Source organism: Felis catus, chromosome A1 (assembly GCF_018350175.1).
Source record: "Felis catus isolate Fca126 chromosome A1, F.catus_Fca126_mat1.0, whole genome shotgun sequence".
In the NCBI taxonomy this organism is placed as follows: Eukaryota; Metazoa; Chordata; class Mammalia; order Carnivora; family Felidae; genus Felis; species Felis catus.
In genome coordinates, this window is record NC_058368.1 from 4903331 (window position 1) to 4926863 (window position 23533).

Genomic DNA, 23533 nt, shown 5'->3' on the forward strand with positions numbered 1-23533 from the left:
GAAAAATGTCTATTCAAATCTTCATTTTGACTTGTGTCTTTTATGTAACAAGTCCCTTTTAAGATACGATTTGTGTATATTTTCTCCCATTCTATGGGTTACCTTTTTCCCCCTTCTTTTTTGGTGGCATCCTTTGAAGTACAAAAGTTTTTTCTTTTGATGAAGTTCAATTTTTCTATTTTTTTTGTTTTTGTTTTTGTTTTTGTTGCTTGTGCTCCTGGTGTCATGGCTAAGAAACCATGACCTAATTCAAGTTAATGAAGCTTACTCTGGAGTTTTCTTTCTTACATTTAGGACGATGATACATTTTGAGTTAAGTTTGCATGTGGAGTGAGTAGAAGTCAAACTATTTTATTTTAATGCAAATATTCAGTTGTCCTGACACCATTTGTTGAAAAGACTGTTCTTTCCCTGTTAAATGGTCTTGGCACTATTTTCAAGAATTAATTGACCGTAAATGGAAGGGTGTATCTCTGGGCTCTGAATTTAATTCCATTAACCTCTATGTCTATCTTATGTCAGTCTCATACTATCTTGATACTGGAACTTTAAAGTAAGTTTTGAAATTGGGAGGTGTGAGTTCTCCAACTTTATTCTTTTTCAAGATCGTTTTGGCTATTCTGAGTTCCTTGCATTTCCATATGAATGTTAGCACCAGTGTGTTAATTTCTGGCCACAAAAAAAAAAAAAAAAAAAGGTAGCTGGGATTTTGATAAAACTGTTAAATGTTAAATCTATGGATCCATTTGTGGTATATTGCCATTTTGACAATACGAAGCCATTTGATCTATTAACATGGGATGTCTTCCCTCTTACTTAGTCTTCTTCAAATTTTTTCGACAATGTATCATCATTTTTTTTAGGGCACAAGTCTCACACTATTTTGTAAAGTGATCTTATATATTTTATTCTTGTCTTATGCGACTGTAATGGAATTGGGCTTTATTAATGTTTATATTTTTATTTTGAGAGAGAGAGAGAGAGAGAGCACGCGCGCACAAGCAGGGAAGGGGCAGGGGAAATCCCAAGCAGGCTCTGCACTGTCAGCACAAAGCCTGACATGGGGCTCGATCTCATGAACTGTGAGATCACGACCTGAGCTGAAATCAAGAGTCAGATGCTTGAGCCACCCAGATGCCCCTGAAATTGTTTTCTTAATTTTATTTGCAGATTTTTAACTGCTAGTAAACTGAAATACAACTGATTTTTGTGTATTCATTTTGCAACCCATACAGGTATATACACTTGTTGAGTCATTGAATCTTACGTGTAAGATACAATGCATTTTCCTGCATAAAGCTTACCTCAGTAAAAAAATTTTAAGGTTTTAAAGAAAATAAACAGGACTGGTTATTTTTAGCATGAGATTGTTCTACTAACTGGAAATACTGAAGGTTTATATAATTGGACTGATTAAGGAGGGCTCATCCAATGGAGAGAAGGAGGTTGTGGTATTCTATAGAGCACAGCTAATGGCTGTTAATGGAAAAATAAAGTCATTCCATATTGATACTTCAGAGAGTTAAGACAACTCCGTAAATCAGTAACTATGGTGATAGAAGAAAGCGTAGGCTGTGACTCGCATTACCCTGGTACGTTCCTTGTCAGAGCAATCTCGCAAACAAAAAAGGCTTTTGTTTTCTCTGGTCATAATTGATGAGCACCCAAGTCCCAGAATCTCCGGGCCCCATGTTCTCTCCTGTCTTTTTGCATCTTGAGGCACCTTGAGAATGAATAGAACATCTCCACTGTCTCTTTAACCACATCATGAACACTGAGACTCAGCTGTATGGTAATCACCGAGAGAAGTTTCAGCCATCAATCAAGAAATAAGGCTCTTTTGGTGCAGATCTTGTGAAAATATAACACCTATTAGCAAGTGTGCTTAACTACTGGGGCCGGCAGATCCGTCTTGTGTAGTAGTAAATTTTATTTCTTCTCGAGAGTTCGTGCCCTGAGAAACCCTAGCGAACGCTTGGTACCTATGCCATGTTGCCCATGTTTCTAGAGTTTACAAGGAAAACTTCAAGACCAAAACCTCCTGGAGACATTGATCTTATATTTGAAATTAGAGGAATGAGGACCACAGGGGGTAAAATAGGCCTCAGGGGCCACATGTGTTTTGAATATTTCATTGTAGATATTTCAGGATAATTCATCTTCAAGGTTCTTAGGCCTCATCAGACTTAGGTCTTACACCAAGGTCTAAGAAAATACTGTGTGAAACTAGCCAACGTTCATTGAAGACTATCTGTTTCTCTTCAGTCTTCTAATGTGAGCTGCTGTCATGTAAATAATCTAGATATTCCTGAGATGATTACAAATAATCACCCTTCAAGTACACTCTATAAAAAATGGTATTAACATTTGTTGAGTGACTGTGTTCCATGCATTGTTCTGGTGCTTTTAAACCTGGTCCCAAGTTTAATGAAATTTGACAATAATGCAAACAAATTTAGTTTACCCGCCAGACTTATTCAATAAATTTGTGTTCATTAAGAAGACAAGTGAAACATCACTGATATATACATATTCCAATATTTTCTTTCTTAACATTGTTTTCAGCCTCCCTCACACTACCACGAAGACATCAAAACCCTACTATCGCAGTTCTGTCCTTCTGATTTTCCCACTGAAGGACAAGAGAAGAAAATTCCGTATCTGTCATCTAAAATCTATTAGTAACTACTTTGGCTAAGCCTCGAAACTAAGATGCCGCGGATCGATTACACAGGAATGAGCTGACATTTGCTTCCTGCCAGGAGGCAATCCAGACAGATACAGAGAATTGGTTTTCTGAATGTAGTTACAGAGAGCACAATATTTACCTTTGTAAGGATCTGAGACTTAGGGAGCTAGTACGAAAAGCTGTATGTTGAAAATAAGGACTTAGGTTTTGGGGAATCACGGAAGGCCCACTATGTTTCTTCCATACTATCCTTTTGGCCAGCTTATTTGAATATGCCGAAACAAAAAGAACGTTCTCTCTTACTTCTGGCCGAGTTGCACAGAAGGAAGGGGAGGAGCTAAATCCTCAACCCTCTCCCAGAACCTCCAGAAGAGGAAATATTGAAATGTGAAAGCTGAAAGAGCCCTTAGAAGCCACACCAGCCACAGCCCTTATTTTATAGACAAAGAAATGGAGGCAAAGGTTGAATGCGACTTTTTTTAAAGCTTTTAGACCCTTTATCGTCCCTTCTGCCTGTGTGCCACTTACAGAATACATCGAGAAGTTTCGCTGGTGGGACTGGGATTCAGGTCCTCTGCGATAGAGTTGAAACAATTGTAAAAATGATTTTTCTTAGATGTATGATAACAAAATATCACAGAGTGCACACAGGACTGTGGACAGCAAGAGTCAGCATATTCCGTTTTCAGAGAACGACTATCTGTCTCCACCATGGCCCTCTAAGGAATTTCAGGTACATTCAGATGAACTGTCTTTCATCCCAAAGGCAATTTCCACCACTCGGGGCAATCTACTAAGGTAAGGTGCCCTGTGCCTCACGGTTAGCTCTGGGATTTGCCAGCTACAAACAGCTAGCCATAGGCTGGCTTGCTTTTAAGAATAACACTTGGCTTGGGGCACTTGGGTGGCTCAGTCAGTTAAGCGTCCAACTCTTGGTTTTGGCTCAGGTAATGATCTCACGGTTCGTGGGTTCAAGCCCTGTGGCAGTCTCTGTGCTGAGGGTGTGGAGTCTGCTTGGGATTCTATCTGCCTCCTTCTCTGTCTCTCTCTGCCCCTCTCCCCCCTCAAATAAATAAACTTAAAAAAAATACCGCTTGGCCCAAGGACAGACCTCTAAGGCAACATCCATCTACAGTCTTAGTATAAAATGAAATTACACTTTGAAGAACTTTTCCTACGACGTGAATTGTGATCTATTTCTATATACCAGAGATTCATGGCAGATATATAACTCTTAAATAAGAAAAATATGCTAAGCTATAAATATATACGCTTACAAAGTACATGCATATACAGACACTTATTTTGGAAGCTCTGCATTTCTTTTGGAATAATAATTAGGTTTATACTTCAGCCTGCTTATTTTAACAAAAAGAGCATATGCCTTTCTAGGAATATACTTAACTCTTAACCTGTCACTAAAGCAACTAAGTTCAATCTTCTGTTGTCCAGAAAAAAGACCAGTTTACTTTCTGAGACACCCAAAATACTGCACGTCCCTTTTACCAAAAGTCTGTATTACATAGGAGAATTCCAAAATTTCAGTTTTTCAGATCTTATAGCAAAAGCAAGTGTCCAAGCAAAAGATAGTGCTCCTGGTTGAAGCAATGAATTTCAACAGTATTCACCACGTTTATTTTCTGCAAATTGGGACACAAACACACAGCCCTCGGATTAGAGGTTGCAGGGAAAGTGGACTTTATCTCTCTTATTTTACGAGTGAATAAGATTGAATGAATGACTCATCCTGTTATGACTGTAGCACATTTAGTGAATATTTTCACTGGTAATGAGTCATAACACAGGTTCCAACACGAGGAGTGTGGCTGCTCACGCACGATGTGCATGTTCTGGAGTCTGAGACTCTGTGGCGCTACTGTCTTAGTGCTGCCATCTACTGGAGACTCCTGTCTCTGCAATGTTGACCAGATGGTTTTAAAACTCAGATGGCCTCCGAATAATTAACCTCACTTCTCGAAAAAGCCGGTGTTGCTACTTTGGTTGTTCCCGGTGTGTTTGCAGCGGAGAAAGCCTGGCTTTCCGATATATGAAAGGAAAATCACGAGGAATCAATCGTGGAGTGTTAGGCATCATTCCTGCTGTCTTGCACAATAGCTAATGGAAAGAGCCTCTCCTGATGTAAACACGCTATCCTGGCTTCTCCTTCCCTTCGGCCGTTTTACTCTGAAACAGGATCAGAGTCCATGAAATCCTGCCTCAGCCCTCCCACCTGCCTCTGCTTCTCTCTCTGCGTCTAGCCTCTGAAGCCACCACTGTCCCCTTTCCTCGACTCCCGGATGCTGCCTGCCAGCCTGGCCCCAGTGAGTGGGCAGGTGCAGGTTCGGAGAGCGGCTCTCGGGATGTCAGCTTGCCTGATGAGGTTCTGTGGTCAAGGTCATGGGCACGCTCACCATCGGTGGTACTTCCCTCCCCCCTCCGTACAGGTTCCAGGCCATTTCAGGGGAGCTCACTGGGGAGGGCACACTGTGGTCTGCTCCAGTGGCCGGCTCTGACCGCGTCCTCCCGTTCGGCCTGTCGTAACTCAGTGGCAACGTGGGAGACGTCCTCAGAGGCCCCGCTCGCAGTCACCAGCTCACCTTGTAAAGCCTCAGCTGTCACCAACCGCGGATCCTCCACCAAATGTAAATACTGGGTAAACATCCCATCATAGGAGGCTGCTCAAGAAAGGACTTGCCGTGGAAATAAGGAGAGGAAGTGCTTGTCGGTCAATCCAGGCACCGTCCTCAAGGTTCAGAAACTCAGTGACCTGCGTTCCAAGGAGAGACGTGTGTGGGATTGGTGGTTTATTTTTTATCCTCACTGCACCTCCTCATACAGCCTCATCTCACCCTTTCTCTATCCCTCAACTACAGAAACACACACACAAATGCAAACACAAACACACAAATGCACATGCCAACACACACAGACACAGAAACACACGCAAATATACATATACATAACACATACAAACACACCAAATGCGCACATACAAACACACAAATGCACACACGCACGCGCACGCACACACACACAGACACTCCTCTCTCTCCTCTGCCTTGAAGCCAAATGCAGGAGTCCTTGAATGACACACAAAAGAAGTTTTTAACGGGGAACTGCAATCTTTGAAGAAGGGAGAAACCTAATAATACAAATTATTTGTGGAAGTTTAATAAGCTGGATCAGCCAGAACGGAGACTGGACCAAGTAAATGTCTGCATCTTCCTTCTAGCCAGCATTCAGTTAACTGTGCCAGCTACTCAACTGGGTGCTGGGGATGATTCAGACATTGCTCCCGCCTCTCCAGCGACTCACGTGTCACGAAGGCTTGCAGACTCTGGATTCTTTCTCACATCCTTTCTCCCAGCAAACATTGACTGGCTCACGCTGTTAATTGCCAAATGTGAACTAATTCTGAATGCACGAGCCTGAATTCTCCAGGCGATTTTGTTTCTAGAAAGGAAAATACAGATGCGAAAAGACAAAGGAAAGAAGGCTTTACAGTGCACAAACACGAAACAGAGAAAGGATGGAATAAAAATGATCTATACTCACAAACCCAGATGACGAGGAGATGGGCAGGGGGCCCGTAATGGAAATAGAGAAGTCAGCAGGGCTAGTGTGAGGGGCAAGGTGACATGTGCACTTTGAGACGGAATGATGTGAAGTGACAGGGAGACATGAGTGTCATTGATTGGCAGACCTTCAGATGCGAGGGGCGGGGCTTGGGTCAAGAGTGGATGGTCAGACTAGAGATGGTATTTGGGAACAATCTGTAGGAAGGGGAATTAAATTGGCGGGGCGTGAGATAAAAGAGGCACCATGATTTAATTAAGTAGAAAAGGTCATTTCCTCCAAACACCGTTGGTCCTCATCGAATAAGCCATGGGAAGGCTGTCCTGAGGCAAAACTCTGGGCCAAATCCTTCCTTCTGAGCAACGAAGGGGGAGAAGAGGGGCACGGTGTGAAAAGGCAGGGAGTGGGAGTTCTGGCCTTAACTGGGGTGTCACTACAGCTTCACACAGCTCGGGAGGGGCATGCTCTCCTGAGTGCCTCCATAGCCTGACGCGGTTTTGCTGCCTTGTGTTGGGGCGGCCCCCACGGAGCCTCAGTCCCGGGTCCTGAGGTGTTCAAGGCTCCGAAATCACTGAAAACACAGCATCAATGTGATGAGGGAGCGTAAAGCAAGCTGAGGGCAAAGCACAGCTCGCCACCCCTCACTCCCACCCGAGTGGGATGTAGGTGACATTCCTCGGCACTCCCGGCTGCCCAAGGGCAAAGGAAAGGGCAAAATCAACGGTTAACTGACAGAGATTCCAGACATGCGGGACGCGGGTCTCCATCAGTTAACAAATGTCTCAGTAAAACTACAAGAAAAAGGCAATCTTATCAATAGCCTAATCTTCAGAAACCTAGAGACTCACTTTCCTGGAGCCCCAACATCACCCTCTCCTCCGGAGTGCTGTAGGGAACAAGGACAAGAAGGAAATGGCGGGTAAAATTAAATTTCTTTATAACCTACAGCCCATCGACAAATACTTGAGGCAAAAAGAGTCTAACATTTCTCCAGGAACCCCCTACCGCCTTAATAGTAATGCCTGACTGGTGGGAAAACAACCTTAGCCTGACAATAGCAAGGATCCTTTAGCATATGGAAGTCCTTCTGCCTCAACCTCCCCTAACTGCACAGTGTATAACCGGTCACTCTTCACAACCCCGGTGCAGCTCTTTCTGCCCACGGGTCCTGCCTCCACGCTTTAATAAAATCGCCTTATTGCACCAAAGACGTCTCAAGCATTCTTTCTTGGCTGTCGGCTCTGGACCCCCACTGCTCCAAAACTCCATCAAATGGACAAAGAACTCAACCACACAAGACACGAGGTGCACACTAGCTGAAATCAAAAGAGCCTTTTGCCGTGCTCGTATTGCCAAATCAGGACTTTGGCGGATGAAGTTCATTTCCGTGCCCGTTGTCTTGCCGATGCCCCAACTGACAGCCCCAGCTGCCTTCTGGAAAACCCGGCACCTCCATTCACACATGACACCGTTTCTCTCCTTTTCCTGAAGAGTCCGCAGCTCTCTGCTCCTGCTCCGCTCTTCTCCATCGCCGCAGGCTGACCTTCGTGCCCTTGTTACTGGCTCAGGCTTCGCAGTGTCTGGATCTCAATCCAGTGCAATCGGAGCGAGCCGAACGTCTGAGCCAGCTCAGCATGGGGGCTGTGACACCGGGCCTGCGTTCTATCGCCATCTCCATCAGCAAAACCCGTCATCGTCTCCATCGCCGCCTGCGTTCTCTGTCATAGAGGAGCTGTCAGCCCGCGGCCCCGCTTTGCCTCCACCTCCCCACGCACCGTGGAGCGGGTTTCTGGGAGCTGCTCGTTCTCCTTGATCAGCGTAGCTGCACGAAGCTCACCCCACTTCCTGCCATCTCCAAAGCAAGGCTGTGCACGGCCCCCCGCACCCCAGGGGGCATTTGTCCTTAAACCACCTGATGACGCTTCTTGGTCTCAATTACTTCTCAGGCAAGTTTTCCATTCTTGATTAAATGCGCCAGAGGAACTCCCCCAAACCCAAAACAAGTTTTAGGTCTGGGTTAATCCCTTTCAGGAAAGACTCTGTTCCTATAAATGCTGATGATCTCATTTCAGCAACATTTATTAGGTGCAACTTGTATGCCAAACTAAGAAGGCCACAGGATAATGGGAATGTCTAGATATATATTTAGAAATCACAAAATAGATATTTTGCTATCCAAGTTATTCAGGGACACATTACTATAGCAGAAAGAGGCCCAAATTAGGGATTATTGGGGATTCTGATCCCCATTCTGCCAATCAAGGCTATGGGAACTTTCCATGCCTCTGCTTCTTCATCTGAAAATACAGGGGTTGGACCTGATTTCTTGCTAATGTTCCTTTACGTTTTACCATGCTGGGATTTTTCTTTTAATTGTTACCTTCTTATGTGATGTGGTTTAGCAATTAGGAACTCCCAAGCTCCTATTTGACATCGGTGTTTGAGCTGTTAATAATGGAAACACTGATTCCCCTCAGATCAGCTTTGCAGATAATCTTGTGTTTTATGGAGATGTCAAAGAAGGAAGCGCTTTGCCAGAACGTCTGCAGAAAGCTTCGTCTTTCTGCAAGGTCATGATGTTCTAGGTGCTCCTGTGGCCTCTTATTTCACTCGGTAAGAATCTTATTTTTATTTATTAGCCAAAGGTGATGTGGTAAATTCCACAGTGGCTTATCCTCACTTCTGAGTTAGCATTTTTTTTTTTTTTTTTCAAATCTGTGCATCTTGTTTCCCGGGCAAATTCTCTAGGTAGAGTTTGAAAAAGCACTTTTAAGAAGAATACAAAGCAGGGGTGCCTCAGTGGCTCAGTTGGTTGAGCATCCAATTCTTGGTTTCGGCCCAGGTTATAATCTCACTGTTTGTGAGCTCAAGCCCCTAATCAGGCTCTGCCCTGGTAGCAGGGCCTGCTTGGGACTCTCTCTCTTCCTCTCTCTGCCCCTCCCTGCTCTGTCTCTCTCAAAATAAATAAATAAATGCACTAAAGAAAAAAAGGAAGTTTAAAAGGCAGTCCTCCAAGTGAATCCCAGACCCAGGGAAGGGGGTGTCTGCACTGACTCCCACAGTTCAGGGTCCCCAGCACTGCAGTGGGGGTGAGCCTGGCTCAAGAGCAGCAACTGGCCTGCGGGTGGGTCTGTGCCATGATGAGCCGCAACTTCTAGACCAGGTGTTGCCAACAGCTTGGGCGCATGCTTCCCCAGCAGCAGTTCAGCTTCCCAGGAAGGGTTCTCTGTTTCCCGGGCCAAACTCTGACACCCGAGAGCTTGCTCCAGACGGGCTCAGGCCTCAATCATCCTCTCCCTCTATTTCCCACGCGTTCCCCTATTTGGGGCAGGTTCTCCTGTCAGAACCACCCCCCCTCCCTGTGCAATGGAGACATTCATCCACCCCCAGGACCTTCTGAAGGCACCTCCTTCTCTAGGTCAAGAAATAAAATCCACAGGCTTGACTTTGTGAGAAATAAACCCACTGCCCCAATCAAAGGAGGGACACAGAGACTCAGAGCACAGTGAAGCAAGGCTTTAATCAACGTTCTTGCAAGACCGGGTGTCTGATGAACAGACCCGCTCGGGCACTTGCAGCAGACAATGTATCTCCTAGTATGCAAGTCCCTCCCCCTAGTATGCTCAGCCTCATTGGCTGAGCACTACAGAGGCAAATCCCTCCCCTGATTCCTCATTGGCTGAGCACTACACAGGCAAATCCCTCCCCTGATTCCTCATTGGCTGAGCACTACAGGGGTTACAGCCTTACCCGGAAGTCACCTGTGCCCATGTAAGGCAAAAAGTAGTCTGATTGGAACAAATGTACATTCCTTGAGGTGTGGCAGACACTTCAGTTCTTTGGCGCATGCTCATTGCAAAGCCCGCGAAAACTAAGCCCTCGAAATGAAGGGGCAGGGATTAGAACCAGGAAGTGAAGTGTCTAAGCGTTTGGGACTCTGGTTGATGCATAGGTTGTAAGGTTGTAATAGGTTGTAAATCTATTGTAAATAGGTTAACTAGACAGCACAGCTTTTATTTGGTATTTGAAAATGAATCCTCTCACTTCTCACAATTCCCACCTTTCACAAATAATTTCTAAATACTTGGGAGTTTTGGCACCAATAATTCAACGCATGAGTAGGATTTGAAAAACCCATCAGCAAAACGCAACAAAGTACCTCGCAGGTCCTGTGGAAGGCTGTATCGTACTTCACCGATTCCTTTCTCTCTCTTCTTGTATTCATTATTTACTCAGCAGACATTTACCTGAGGCCTTCCTGGGTCTAAGGCACTGAGGTTTCAAAGACAGAGAAGAGTTGGTTATGGTGGGAGGGACAGACATAAATACAGTAGACCACAACTGTTACTGGGCAGAAGTTGCAGCCATGGTCCCTGGGGACTGGATCCAGGTCTCCCCCCTGGCTCCCATTCTGTAATTCTGAAGGAGTTGTGGTTCTGCTTTACAGGGGAGAGAGCAGAGGCTCAAAAGGGTCACTCAATTCCTGCCTTCCAGGCAGAAGTGGTAATGATGTGGAAATGTTAGGGTTTGCAGCCTACTCTTGAGATGCCTTCCGTGCAAAAAGGTAGTTTTATTAAAGCATGGGGACAGGACCCTTGGGCAGAAAGTGCTGCACTGGGATTGTGAGGGGTGACTGATTACATACTTGGGAACTGGGGGAAGTGAAGACGCGAAGTTTCCAAACGGACTTTCATATGCTAAAGACTCACAGTATCCTGGAGGCCTAGCTATTGTCAGGCTAAGGTTGTTTTTCCCTCCAGCAAAGCATTGACTTTAAGACATTGGGAGTTCCCGGGGGAAGGTCCTACTCTGCCCGCCTCGAGTATTTGTCAGTGGGCTGTGGGTTATAAGGAAAGTTAATTCTATCTCTATTTCTTTTTGCCTCTGTTCCCACATCAGTAACATTAGCTTTGTCCTTTGGGCCACATCTAACACTGACGTCTCCTCTCTGAGATGCGGAAGTCTGCCCTGATCGTGGCATGCTGCTGTTAAAAAGAAATCCACAGGCTTTTCTTTTTCGAAAATGGGTGTTACTGAGACCAAGCTCCCAAACTAGGGCTTACCAGCTCAGCTGATGCAGTTTTTACCTCCCGCAGAGATGCGCTTTTAACCCCTCCGTCGGGAATTGTTTAGTCGAGGCTGGTGAGCCTGGTTCTGGGGCCTTCCCCATCCCCTGAAGGAAGGTGAGGTGACTGACTTGGTAAAACCCCCACCTTTCCCCCTAAGGGAAAGGGGCTTGGCCTGGAACAATCCCTTTCTTTTGCTAATCACGTTCTTGCCACACCCTCCTTCTAAAAACCCTCCAGATTTTACAATTCCTCTGAGTTCCCCTCTCCTTGCCAGGTGGGATGCTGCCTGATTCTCGAATTCATTAATAAAGACAATTAGATCTTTAAAACGTCCTCAGTTGGGTTTTTGTTCGTTATTTAACACTGCTGAAGACCACAAGCCTGCTGGATCCCTTCCCCCCGTCGAAGGGTCAGAGAAGACAGAGGAACGCCGTGTATGGGGGCTGGAACTCAGGGTCCCATGGCTCCTGCACCCTGCGCCAGTAACACCCCTTGGGCAATGGGTTGCTCAGAGAATCTGCCCCTTTCTTACATTATTCAAAAAGTAAAACCAAGGGAAACCCCTGAAGCTCTTCTAATAAATTCACCCAGACTTTCATTCCGTGAACACTCATTCATTGGACACGGGCCTTGGGAATACAGAGATTGATAAACTTGTCCACCATCAGCTGGAAGCCAACACAGACCACCTCTCAGTGCAGCGAGGAGACTGAGGAAGCTTGGCCAGCCCACACTCTTGTTCTGAGCCCAAAGGCAAGAGCCTGCTCCACTCACCAAGTCCTTCCAGGGCACCTGTGGGGGGGACCAGAGTCCTCCAGCGGCACTCCACTCTGCCATGCCCTATGTCTCTCCAAGCCTTGGTCCCAGCATTCCTGGCAGATGAAGGAGACAGTCCCTTGAACTCGGCATCGTCACCATCAAGCTAACACTCGGAGGACGTGATTGGAAGGGGGCTGGCGAGAGGGAGGCCCCCGGAGGTCCCGGCCATCTGAACGCGTCACAACACCCGGTGCAAACCAAGAATATCATCTCGGGGAAGATCAAGAAGACGAGCAGGAGGGGGAAGGGGACGTGTGCTCCCTGGGTCCTAGGGCTCCTCTTCTCCATTCCATGAGCTGAAGACATGGAGGTGACGGCTGGGAGAGGGCGGGCAAGACAATGAAGGGGCAGCGAGAGCAGCAGGGCCAGAGAGCCTTACCTGGATGGTTCCACACCGTGATGGGGGGCTGCCGAGCTCTCTGCCTTCCTGGAGTTCGAGCGATGCCTGTTTCATCTTCATGGAAGGGACTCTGATCGAAACACAGGTGTTGGGGTGCCCGGGTGGCTCAGTCGGTTGAGCGTCCGACTTCGGCTCAGGTCGTGATCTTGCAGTTTGGGAGTTGGAGCCCCGCACTGGGATCCTGCTTCGGATCCTGTGTCTCCCTCTCTCTCTGTCCCTCCCCCACTCGTGCTCTGTGTCTCTCTCAAAAATAAATACACATTTAAAAATTAAAACAAAACAAAATCCCACGGGGGTTGAAGGATGAATAGGAGCTCATCAGAAGAGAAATAACAGGAAAGGCATTCCAGATACTGGAACAGCACATACAGAGGCATGAGCTGGTTCATAGCGTATAGAATGGTGAGAAGTTAGATATAAAAGAGCATAAGATATGGGATGGGGACAGGAGGAAGGCGATATGGAAGGGTCTAAGTTTTCAGTGAGAAGCCAGAATTTATTTTTAGGAAAATCAATGTTCAAATGAACCCAAGAGGAGAGATTCTGGAGGCAGCCAATTGAGTTCATGGCTTCTGACCTGCTGAGAGGTGGTCTGGTAATGACACAGGATAAGAAGTCCGGTCAGTTTGGGGAACAAATCTGAGATACACTTGACACAGCTCGGAACAAGTTGAATAAGGAAGGTGAAGGGCGAAGGAGATGAGGGGTGTTTTTAGGAAGAAGGAAATGAGCTCCATTTTTAACATGTTCGATTTGAAACACCTAACGATGTCCCTCAGGAAGAGGAAATACGGGAATGTGACTGCAGCTCAATTTAGAATAAAAATAAAGCTTGAGGTATTGATTTTGGAGTTGCCGGGGTATACGGTGACAGTCGTAACTGTTTGAAGTAGGTCAGACGGCTCAGAAGGAGCATATAAAGTAAGGAGAGAAAAGGACACTTTCCCAGGTAATAAATGAGAAGAGAGAGGTCAGTAAGGGGATGACAGTCCCCAGGTTGAGGAAGAGAATCAAGAAAAAAGGGGCCATGGAACTCTCAACCCAGCAGATAATAACACAGGGCGGGAGAGCTGTGCAGCCTTAGAGGGGGACCGCAGGGCTCCAGGGCCAGCTCCTCAAGGCATGGGAGGGCAGGCTGCAGGGTGCAGGGTGCAGGCACAGACACACACACACACACACACACCCCCAAACAGACACACACATAGACAGACACACAGCATCCAGCCACACGGCAAGGCCTCCCTGGACACTCCGAGGGGAGAGGTTCTATCCCACCCAGCCCAGTTTATCACAGCAGCAGATTGTGGCCCTTCACGACCTAAAACCAAAATACTCTGCACGGAGCTGGTGCCCCACACGTTGGAAAGGTTGGAAGACACCTACCAGGCCGGTGTTGACAACAGGGAGGCGGACGGCAGGGGTCTTCATTCCCCTGGGTAGCACAGCTTTCCTTTCCCTACATGCAAATCTTCATTTTATCCACTCTGCAAGGCCCGTTCTTAAAATCTTTCTCTGATCCCTCCAGCTTGATGGGATCTTTCCCCCCAAATCCCCAATCCCCTCAAATATTTATTGTCCTAATTTTCCTCTGACTCTCAGTGCTTGCTGATCAGGCTCTATCCCCCTCTATTATTACTAATACTTTATGTACTACTGTAATCCTCCAACTAGAATATATGCCCCTCCCACATTATATCTGCCACGTGCACACGTATAAACTCAGTCGTGTGTCTAAATCGATGACTTTCCCGGGCATTTGGACATTCAGGAGCCTCTAGAAGTTTCCAGACTGAAGAGGGGGCCGGCGGCCTTTGAGAATCAGGTCACTCACACCCAGCGTATTTCTGAAGCCTCTTCCCTCTCAGGGGGGCTTCAGGCCAAGAGTGACAGAAGCCCAGAGCAGTATGAGGATATCCGGGGCTCGGAAACTAGAATAGAGCACTTGCCTCGATTATGAGGGCATGACTGACTCAGCCATTCGCCATTCTTCACGGATTACGATCTTATTAGTACTCAAACGTCCTGAGTGTGGCAGCAAAATTGGGAGACCACGTCACTTTTTAGTTTGATTCCCAGTAAAAGAAGGCACAGACAGAAAGGGAAGAGGGGGGACCGGCCATGAAGACCGTTCTCAGACCACCACACACGCCACACTCTACGACAGTGGTCCAAACCGTGGTTGTCATCTTGGCCTGAATCCTCACACTTGTATATATATAAGTTATATATATATTTTTTACAAGGGTTCCTGCTGTGTGTGTTCTGCACACAGGAAGGGGGCTCGGTGCTGCCACAATTCTGCTGCCTTGGTAACAGCTCACAGTGTAGGGGCACAAGTCTTGCCCAGCTAAATTCCTTGTTTAACTATCTCCGTTAAAGCAGATACACGTTTAGGGTTCTTGCAAATAGCCCAGGGAGGCAAACTTGTGTTTCCTCTTAGCTCTGCAAAATTTTCAGTGGAAAGGATCAGAAATTCAATTAAATACAGGTAATTCAATTCAGACAGAGAGAATCAGGCTGATGGCACATCAGGACACTACCTTTATTATAGACAAAGCCACTCCTGGAGAATGTGGCTTCTGTCTGTGGGAGAGTGGGCTTCCTTACGCCTGACCCCCAATGGGGCAGCTGGCCCACCGGGTCCACGCCCCGGGCGGACGCTGGTAAACTTGCGGCACAAGGAACCGTGTGGAATGTGTTCTCCCACCAAGGAGCCGGGGCGTCGAGGGGAGGAGGAGAGGACTGGGCTGCGCCTTCCCACGCCCCCCATCAGGACACAAGGGCTGTTGAAGCTTGGACGAAGGTACCCTCCTGCACGTGGAGACTGAGAACATGGAATGTGCAGGTTTGCTAAATGAGACAAGAGTTTCACCTACCGGCATACAGCTTCCCTTCTGTGTTCCACCAGCCCCTTTTGCTTTGGGGTAAAAGATGCACGGAGGGTCAGGTTCTAAGACACCAAATGACCAAGACTGCAGGGCTGCTCTGAACGAACAGTGGGTTGCTTTTAAGAGATACGCAGCTTGTACTCATATGCCTTCCCCGAAATCGTCTGCATCCTGCTCCCTAAAAAGAAAGACAGGATTTGAGTGGTGGTGAGCATCCCAGAAACGCCAGCATGGGATGGGTGACGATGGGCCCCGGGACTTAGTGAGAGACAGAGGGGCTGAGAGGGAAAGCCGCTGGACCAGAGCAGCTGGGTTCTGACGCTGGCTGCGTGTGTGCATGTGTGTGCGTGTGTACGTGTGAAGTCCCTTAACCTCTGGAGCCACTGCTTCTCAAACTTGAGGGCACTTGTCACCTGGAGAACTTGTTAAAAATGCCAAGTGCTGAGTTCTACCACAGCGATTCTGACAAAGATCAGGGACCCAATTTTTAACCAAGTGCTCCCCGCGTGAGTCTGACGCGGGTGACCCGTGGACCAGCGTTGCAGAAGCTGCATTTGGCCTCGCGTGGGGTAGCTCAGGGTGACGCCTTCCTGTGTCCCTGCCAGGGCCTCAGTGGGGATGAAGAGACACCACTGACGTAAGCCCATGTAGTCAATTTAAAGTCCTGTACAACTGCAGCATCATTCTGTGAATAAAGCCTCTGTTGTTCCCCAGAAAACCTTTTGTGGCCCCCACTAACATGGTCTAGATTCTTCCCTAGGCATACAGAGTATGTGGCCACAGAGTCTTTTGTGATTTCTAAGTCGCACTCTGTATTCTAATGTCTGTTACCTTCTTGATGTGTTTTTCTCCCTCTGTTTTCCCCAAAGTCTTCGCATGTTGGGTCTCACGTGCTATTTGTCAGCCACATCTCGAGTCACTTGCGTTTCTCTACAGCAGATTCTTTTTGAGCTCCCGCTCTGTCAGCCTCCTGGAGAAACCCGTCACTCAGAGACGGAGCGGGCAGTAGAGAGGTTTGCAATGGATTCGGGCCACCCCAGCCCTACGGAGTCCCCACTGGGACGTCTCCCGGGCCAGAGGACTTGTCCTACCTCGGTCGGTGGTGCTTTTGCTCCTGGCCCCCAGGGCCTCTGCACTCACTGCCCTTGAACTGTCTCTGGCCCTGGGTTGAGCTGACACGGTCCAGGGCCAGCCTCTCAACACGGGGCATGGGGTCACACCTTCAGTCTTTGCCGGTCCCCAGAGGAACGGGCTGGCAGGCAGAACATACCGGACCTCAATTCTGCGCTTCCCAAACTCCTCAACGGAAGACACACACATTGTCCGTGTTTAAGAGAATTCTCATCTCTTCCTCTTGTTCTGCCGTGAATCTACTATATTGCCTCCTCCCACGTGTCAGCCAGCTAACAGACTGAAATAAATGTTTGCCGAATGGACAAATCGGTGAATAAATGAACGGAACTGACAGGAGAGAGCCACTGATGTGATATCTAATCCCCGAGCTGTGTGGGGTCAGGGTGGGGATAGAGGCCACCATAAAAGTCCCCCGAGAGTGGCCTCGATCCTAGTGCAAAAGTAAATGCCACCGGGGGCTAATTACATCTGAGCCTTGGAGACTGTGTAACATTACCACGCTTTAAGTTATTGTCATTTTCCCATTTTAAAAATACATATTCACAGATTCCTTTTTCTGTTAATAACACCCTTTTCTGTTACTTTGTGGCTGGGATGTATTCAAGCCAACTTAACAGAGAAACCTGGCAGTTCCATTTTCCTGCGTTTGGGGGACGTTTGAGCCAAAAGAATTGTGACATCCTCATAAATACATAAGATATCTGTGGCTCGGGCGTCTTGGAACAGAAGTGTGGTGTGGGAGGTGGCCAAATTGCTCATGCAAGGTGGAAAGGCACTCACATCCTCCTCACGTTTGTCGAGGATTGACTCTGCACGGGGGATCTAACAGAGCGAGGGTGGTAGAAGTTCCAGCGAACAAGACGTCCTCGCCTTCATGAGATCATTGTCTCGAAAGAAAGGCAGACGGATCCACAGGCACATAGAATACCCTGTAACACCAGGTTCTGTTTTGTTGTGTTTAATCCGGGGGGAAAAAATGATTCTCCTCCCAGTGTCGTGAGACTCGAGGATGATTTTGAAAACTCTATTCATACTCGACACCTACTAGAACACTCCCACGGGAGGAGGTTCGTTCCTGAGTCACAGAAAACACGAAGAGGCAGATGGAACTAATAACAAAAGCTGGAAGATTCTATGGGTGCAGGGTCCGTCTTCCACAGCTGCCATGCAAGACAGCTGTGACATGGGAAGGCAGGGTATCTTCATATGGGCCAGACCTCAGGGCTAAAGGAGACTTCAAGTTTAAAAAGCAAGATTTGATATAAAGTTGGTTTGGAAGACGCTGTTGAAGCAACATACTGTTTAGCTCCGTCACTTCTCAAAGTGTTGCCTGGGGTGCCTGGATGGCTCAGTCGGTTAAGCGTCCAACTCTTGATTTCAGCTCAGGTCATGATCTCACGGTCATGGGATGGAGCCCTGAGTTGGGCTTTGTGCTGATACTGCAGAGCCTGCTTGGGATTCTCTTTCTCTCTCTGCTCCTCTCTCTCTCTCTCTCTCTCTCTCTCAAAAATAAATAAACTAAAAAAAAAAAAGGATGTGCAGAATCTCAGGTCCTATTCTAGATGCACAGAATAAGAATATGCATTTTTTTAATGTTTATTTATTTTTGAGAGAAAGAGAGAGAGAGAGAGACAGAGCACGAATTGAGGAGGGGCAGAGAGAGAGGGAGACACAGAATCCGAAGCAGGCTCCAGGCCCTGAGCTGTCAGCACAGAGCCCAATGCGGGGCTCGAACCCACAAACTGCGAGATCCTGACCCGAGCAGAAGTCGGAAGCTTAACCCACTGAGCTACCCAGGCGCCCCAGAATGTACATTTGTAGCAACATCTCCAGGTGATTCACGTGCTCGTAACAGCTTCTGCAGTGCTGGTCTAGATCCGAAAAGATAGAGCCCAAGATAGATTTGGAAAGTCTAGGTCTGGAAAGAAGCTATAATCTAGGACACAGCTGGAAAGAAGATAGAGGGTAGAGACAAGGGCTGGAGGAGACAGAACATGTAAAGATTGCTATAAAGGACAGTCTGGAGGGTGAAGCCATCTCTTGTCTAGGAAACCTCTTCACTGCATTTTCTGAGACCCTGACAGTCTGAAATCATCTGCCTTAACTGTAATAATAGCTATAACACTTATTAGTACCAGACACACTTCCAGGCAGTTTACGTGCAGCAACTAACTTCATCCCCACAACCCACAGAGTGGTGACTAATATTCTCCCATTGCACAGGTGAGAAAACTGAGGCATTGAGAGGAAGTGCCTCTCCCAAGCCCATACATCTAGCAAGCCCCAGAAATAGGCTTTATTATTTTTTTAAGTTTATTTCTTTACTTTGAGAGAGAGAGAGAGAGGGAGGGAGAGGGAGAGAGAGGTTGTGCTTGAATGTATGCGCAAGCAGGGGAGAGCAGAGAGAGGGGGGCGGGGGGGAGAGAGAGAGAGAGAGAGAGAGAGAAAGAGAGAGAGAGAGAATCCCAAGCAGGCTCTGCACTGCCTTCATGGAGCCCGAGGGGGGGTTCAACTCACCAACTGCAAGATCATGACCTGGGCCGAAATCAGGAGTGGGAGGCTTAACCACTGAGCTGCCCGGGAGCCCCAGAACCAGGCTGTAAACCCAGGCGGTGCCACCCCTGCCTCTGTAGCTTTTTATGGCCTTGCTCTTATGCCTCGTAGGATCTTAAGCTGCTTCTATCAGCTTCTTGTTCTTACTGTTTCCCTTGGAGGGTTTTGTCTGTTTGTTTAAGATAACCATCCTGGGGTGCCCGGGTGTCTCAGTCGGTTTAGGACCAACCCTCGATATGACTCAGGTCATGATCTCACCCTTGTGAGATACAGCTCAGCCTCGGGCTCTGTGCTGACAGTGCAGAGCCTGCTGGGGACTCTCCCTTTCTCTCTGCCCCTCCCCTGCATGCATGTACTCTCTCTCTCTCTCTCTCTAAATAAATACATAAACTTTTTGAAAAAGAAAAAAAGGAGGCGCCTGGGTGGCTAAGTCAGTTAAGTGTCCGACTTCGGTTCAGATCATGATCTGAGGGTTTGTGAGTTCGAGCCCCAGGTCGGGCTCTGTGCTGACAGCTTGGAGCCTGAAGCCTGCTTCGGATTCTGTGTCTCCCTCTCTCTCTCTCTGCTCCTCCCCCATTCACACTCTGTCTCTCAAAAATAAATACAGGTAAAAAAATAAAAATAAATTTTTAAAGCTCACTACCTAGAGATAAACTTTGCTAACATTCATTAATGGTTTTTTTGGGGGGGAAGGGGGGTTGCCTGGGTGGCTCAGTCGGTTGAGCATCCAACTTCGGCTCAGGTTATGATCTCACGGTTCATGGGTTCAAGCCCCGCGTCAGGTTCTGTGCTGACAGCTCGGAGCCTGGAGCCTGGAGCCTGCTTCAGATTCTGTGTCTCCTTCTCTCTCTGCCCCTCCCCCACTTGGGCTCTGTCTCTGTCTCTCTCAAAAATAAATAAAATGTAAAAAAAAAAAGAAAGAAAGAAAGAAAGAAAGAAAGAAAGAAAGAAAAGAAAAGAAAAGAAAAAAAGGATCACATCCTAACTCTGCTGTTCCAAGGAGGAATAAGGGGAAGACGCTGGTGCGTCCCGGGCCATTTCATCCTCCGGCTTCGTGCCCTCCCACCTGTCACTGTCATGTACAAATTGGCAGGCTCCAGGCTGAATTCAGTGTGTTTTGCTTCACCATAAGTGTTTTAAAACTCAGACATTTTCATACAAAAATCTGCATATTCACACTGCTCGCTCCAGATGGCCGCGGTACCCACGGCTCCCTGGCCTGCTTCATTTGTACACACTCAGTCTCCCCTTTTGTCCCCGCCTCCAAATGTGAGCGCCGTGAGAATGTGTGTCTCCATCAGGCATCTGGGTTGTTCCTTGAGCCTAGTGCCACGCATCGGGATGGAGGAGCTGTCGTTGATGCTTCTCGGCCTGGGCACCTTGGGCAGGAGCCAAATGGAGAGGAGAGGGGAGCAGGGCTCCAGAGGAATGGCCGAGGAGGGGAGAGCAGAGGAATCAACGCGGGGAATCCTAGACTTCGCAGGGGAGGCTTTTGCGAAATGACTGCAGATCAGGGTGATTCAAACACAGATCCTTACTTAGGAGCAAGCTGTTGGGAAAGCCCTGTCGCCTTTGAGTCAAAGCCCATGCGGTCGTCTGTGGAAACGTGCCATGTTCTATCAAGGAGCTGATTTCTTAATAAGTGAATTCATCTTCTCCCGTAACATGCTCCCCTTCATTCACCATCTGTCCCTTCGAACGTGCGTTGGTGGATCCCTTCCAAGAGGTTCGCAGGTTTAGAAGCGGGATGAATGCGCGAGAAAACGCTTCACTGCCAGGAGGGCTGTTCTGTTCCCCACCCTCACCAGTGTGCCAGCGAACGTGTCCTTACCTGTCCTGTGCTGCTCAGAAGCATGAGTATTCATGACACGTGGGTGCAATACCACGGTCGACGTTTTAAGGGAATATGGCCGTGCTCTGTCTGCGTTACCAGGGAAGCCGATTGCACCGTGACTCGCCGTTGGCCGGACCAAAGCCTCCGTATTTCCCACCTGTCAGTTGGGTTCTGGAATACAGTTGCAATAAGACAAGATTTAACAAGATTGGTGACTCAGTTCACTGAGTTTTTGCCTAAGTTCAAAAAACAAATCCCCACGTTAACACAAGTGATTATTTCGGTCCGCTGGAGGGAATTCTGTAAGTATATTAAATATGCCTACACCTTGCTTTTTCTACTGGGAAAATATCCAAAGGGAAAAAGTCAGAGTCAGGGTATCATTTCTGGAAGGAAGAAAACCGAACCTCCTGTATTTGGACACTTAGACTTTAACTGGGCCTTAAACTTGAAATCCTATCATTTCTCTTGGTCTCAGATTCTCCTTCTCTGTCTGCCTTTTGCGGTTCCCTCTCTCTTAAGCATATCTTTGAACTGTGTATTTGGTACCATTTATGCCACTTAGTTGCATCCTTTTAAAAAAAATTTTTTTGTAACGTTTATTCATTTTTGAGAAAGAGAAACAGAGCGCAAGGGGGGGGGGGCGGGGAGAGAGAGGAGGAGACACAGAATCCGAAGAAGCAGGCTCCAGGCTCCGAGCTGTCGGCGCAGAGCCCGACGCGGGGCTCGAACCCACCAACCGTGAGATCATGACCTGAGCTGAAGTCGGACACTTAACCGACTGAGCCCCCCAGGCGCCCCAAATCTTCATCTTCATACGCTCACTTGCACAGCACCTCCTGAGTATCTAAAAAGCTTTCGGACAGATGCTTAATCTCATGCGATCGTCTCAGAACCCTGTGAACCAGGAGCTACTATTTCCATTTCATGGGGAACCTGAGATGCAGCAAGAGAAAGAAACTTATATGGGACAAATGGCCAGTGGCAGAGCTGAGATTTAAAACTGAGCCCTCTTGGGGCACCTGGGTGACTCAGTTGGTTAAGCATCCGACTTCATCTGACTTCAGCCCAGGTCATGATCTCACAGTTCATGGGTTCGAGCCCCATGTCAGGCTCTGTGCTGACAGCTCAGAGCCTGGAGCCGGCTTCGGATTCTGTGTCTCCCTCTCTGTCTGCTCCTCCCCCACTTGCACTCTGTCTCTCAAAAATGAATACATGTTAAAAAAATTAAAAAAAAAAAAAGCATCCAACTTCAACTCAGGTCGTGATCTCACGGTTTGTGAGTTCAAGCCCCATATCGGGCTCTGTACTGACAACTCGGAGCCTGCTTGGGATTCCATCTCTCTCTCCCTCTCTCTCTGCCCCTTCCCCACTCTCACACACTCTCTCTTTCTCTCCAAATAAGCTTTAAAAAATAACATAAAAAATAAAACTAAAAATGAGATTTCCTGTGTGCTTTCTTGCATGTTAGAGTGTTTCAATGGATATAAGGACTTACCGATATATAAATATCAAGAGATCTACACGCAGACTTCCTGGAGGTGAATCCTGGCCCTGCCATTTACCATCCAGGGAGCTTTGGACCCGTTACACAGCCTCTTTGTGCCTCCCTCTTCATCTGTAAAATGGAAGTAATAATGTCTACATCATAGAATCACCATAAGGATAAAATAAGCTAACACACGGAAAGCACGTATGAAAGTGTGGACAGGACCCCGCACTCGCCTGTCACCGACCTAACACTGCTGGTGAAGGTTCAGCATAAAAGGCAGTATCCGCACCAGAATCGTATGATCGGGTGTCCATAGCTGAATGACCAGGAAGGAAGAAAACTCAGCAGGTTTTTTGGATATCAGTTTTCCTTAGCTCTCGTCAAAATGCCGTCCAGGCTAGAATTAGCAGAGGCCTGGGATTCAAATCTTTGAAAAGCTGGTGAGGGTGTCCTGTGAACTGCTCGTTTAAACAGCACATATAGTAGATGGAAAGAGGGTCCATTACTGCAGGCTCTTATCTCTTGCAAGGTTAAGAAGCTGTCTCTTCTAGAATCATCATTAGTCAGTGAAATAAAGGGTGACAATAGCTTACATTTCCACTTCAATCTTCTCACACACACACAAAAAAAAAAACCACAAAAAACCAGTTTAATCTGATAAGGCAAAATGCTAACATCTTCCAAAGCTCCCATTACACAATTCAAAGAGAGTTTAGGAGTTTTCTTTATTTCTCTTAAATTATTCATAACATAAATCTTTGAAATATTTAAACTCCTTTCTCCAGTAGTCAAAGGAGAATGCTGATGGAAAGCTCTCTGTGCATGCCCAAAAGGGACAGATCGATGCTTGCCGATGGGGGAGGGGGCAGGGGGAGTGGCACCGCAGCCTGGAGCGGGAATGGCCTCCCCATAGAACCTTCAAAGGCTTTCATTCTGCACGCTCTTGCTTTCTGGGACTGGGAATGCCTTCCTTTTGAGATCCAGGTTTTACCAAATGGGATTTACTTTTTCTAACGTTGTTCTCAAGGAAGAGCCTTTAACAAAACACAAGCAAAACGTGCGAAGAAGTGGGACCGTCC

General features: G+C 47.3%; 2 long non-coding RNA genes across 5 annotated transcripts in view; both read right to left on the bottom strand.

Annotated features, from left to right (window-relative positions):
* Positions 1 to 4194: 4194 nt before the first annotated feature.
* Positions 4195 to 13871, bottom strand: LOC109494958. Of its 3 annotated transcripts, XR_002150190.2 has the most exons (6): positions 12533 to 13871; positions 12109 to 12206; positions 10425 to 10537; positions 6005 to 6142; positions 5287 to 5456; positions 4195 to 4873 (listed from the first exon to the last, which is right to left on the bottom strand). It is a non-coding gene; the product is annotated as an uncharacterized LOC109494958 (long non-coding RNA). The 3 variants fall into 3 exon arrangements; XR_002150148.2 differs by having other exon boundaries at positions 4195 to 5456; XR_006588507.1 differs by lacking the exon at positions 10425 to 10537 and having other exon boundaries at positions 4195 to 5456.
* A 6-nt stretch (positions 13872 to 13877) lies between these two features.
* LOC111559449 overlaps positions 13878 to 23533 on the bottom strand; it is a 29856-nt gene continuing 20200 nt past the window's right edge. The window contains exons 2-5 of one of the 2 annotated variants that reach the window (XR_006588522.1): positions 22461 to 22580; positions 20960 to 21133; positions 15430 to 15619; positions 13879 to 14009 (exon numbers count right to left, since the gene is read on the bottom strand). This is a non-coding gene — a long non-coding RNA (uncharacterized LOC111559449). Of the gene's footprint in view, positions 15620 to 20959; positions 21134 to 22460; positions 22581 to 23533 lie in introns of both variants that reach the window. The other variant, XR_002740363.2, reaches the window with a different exon arrangement.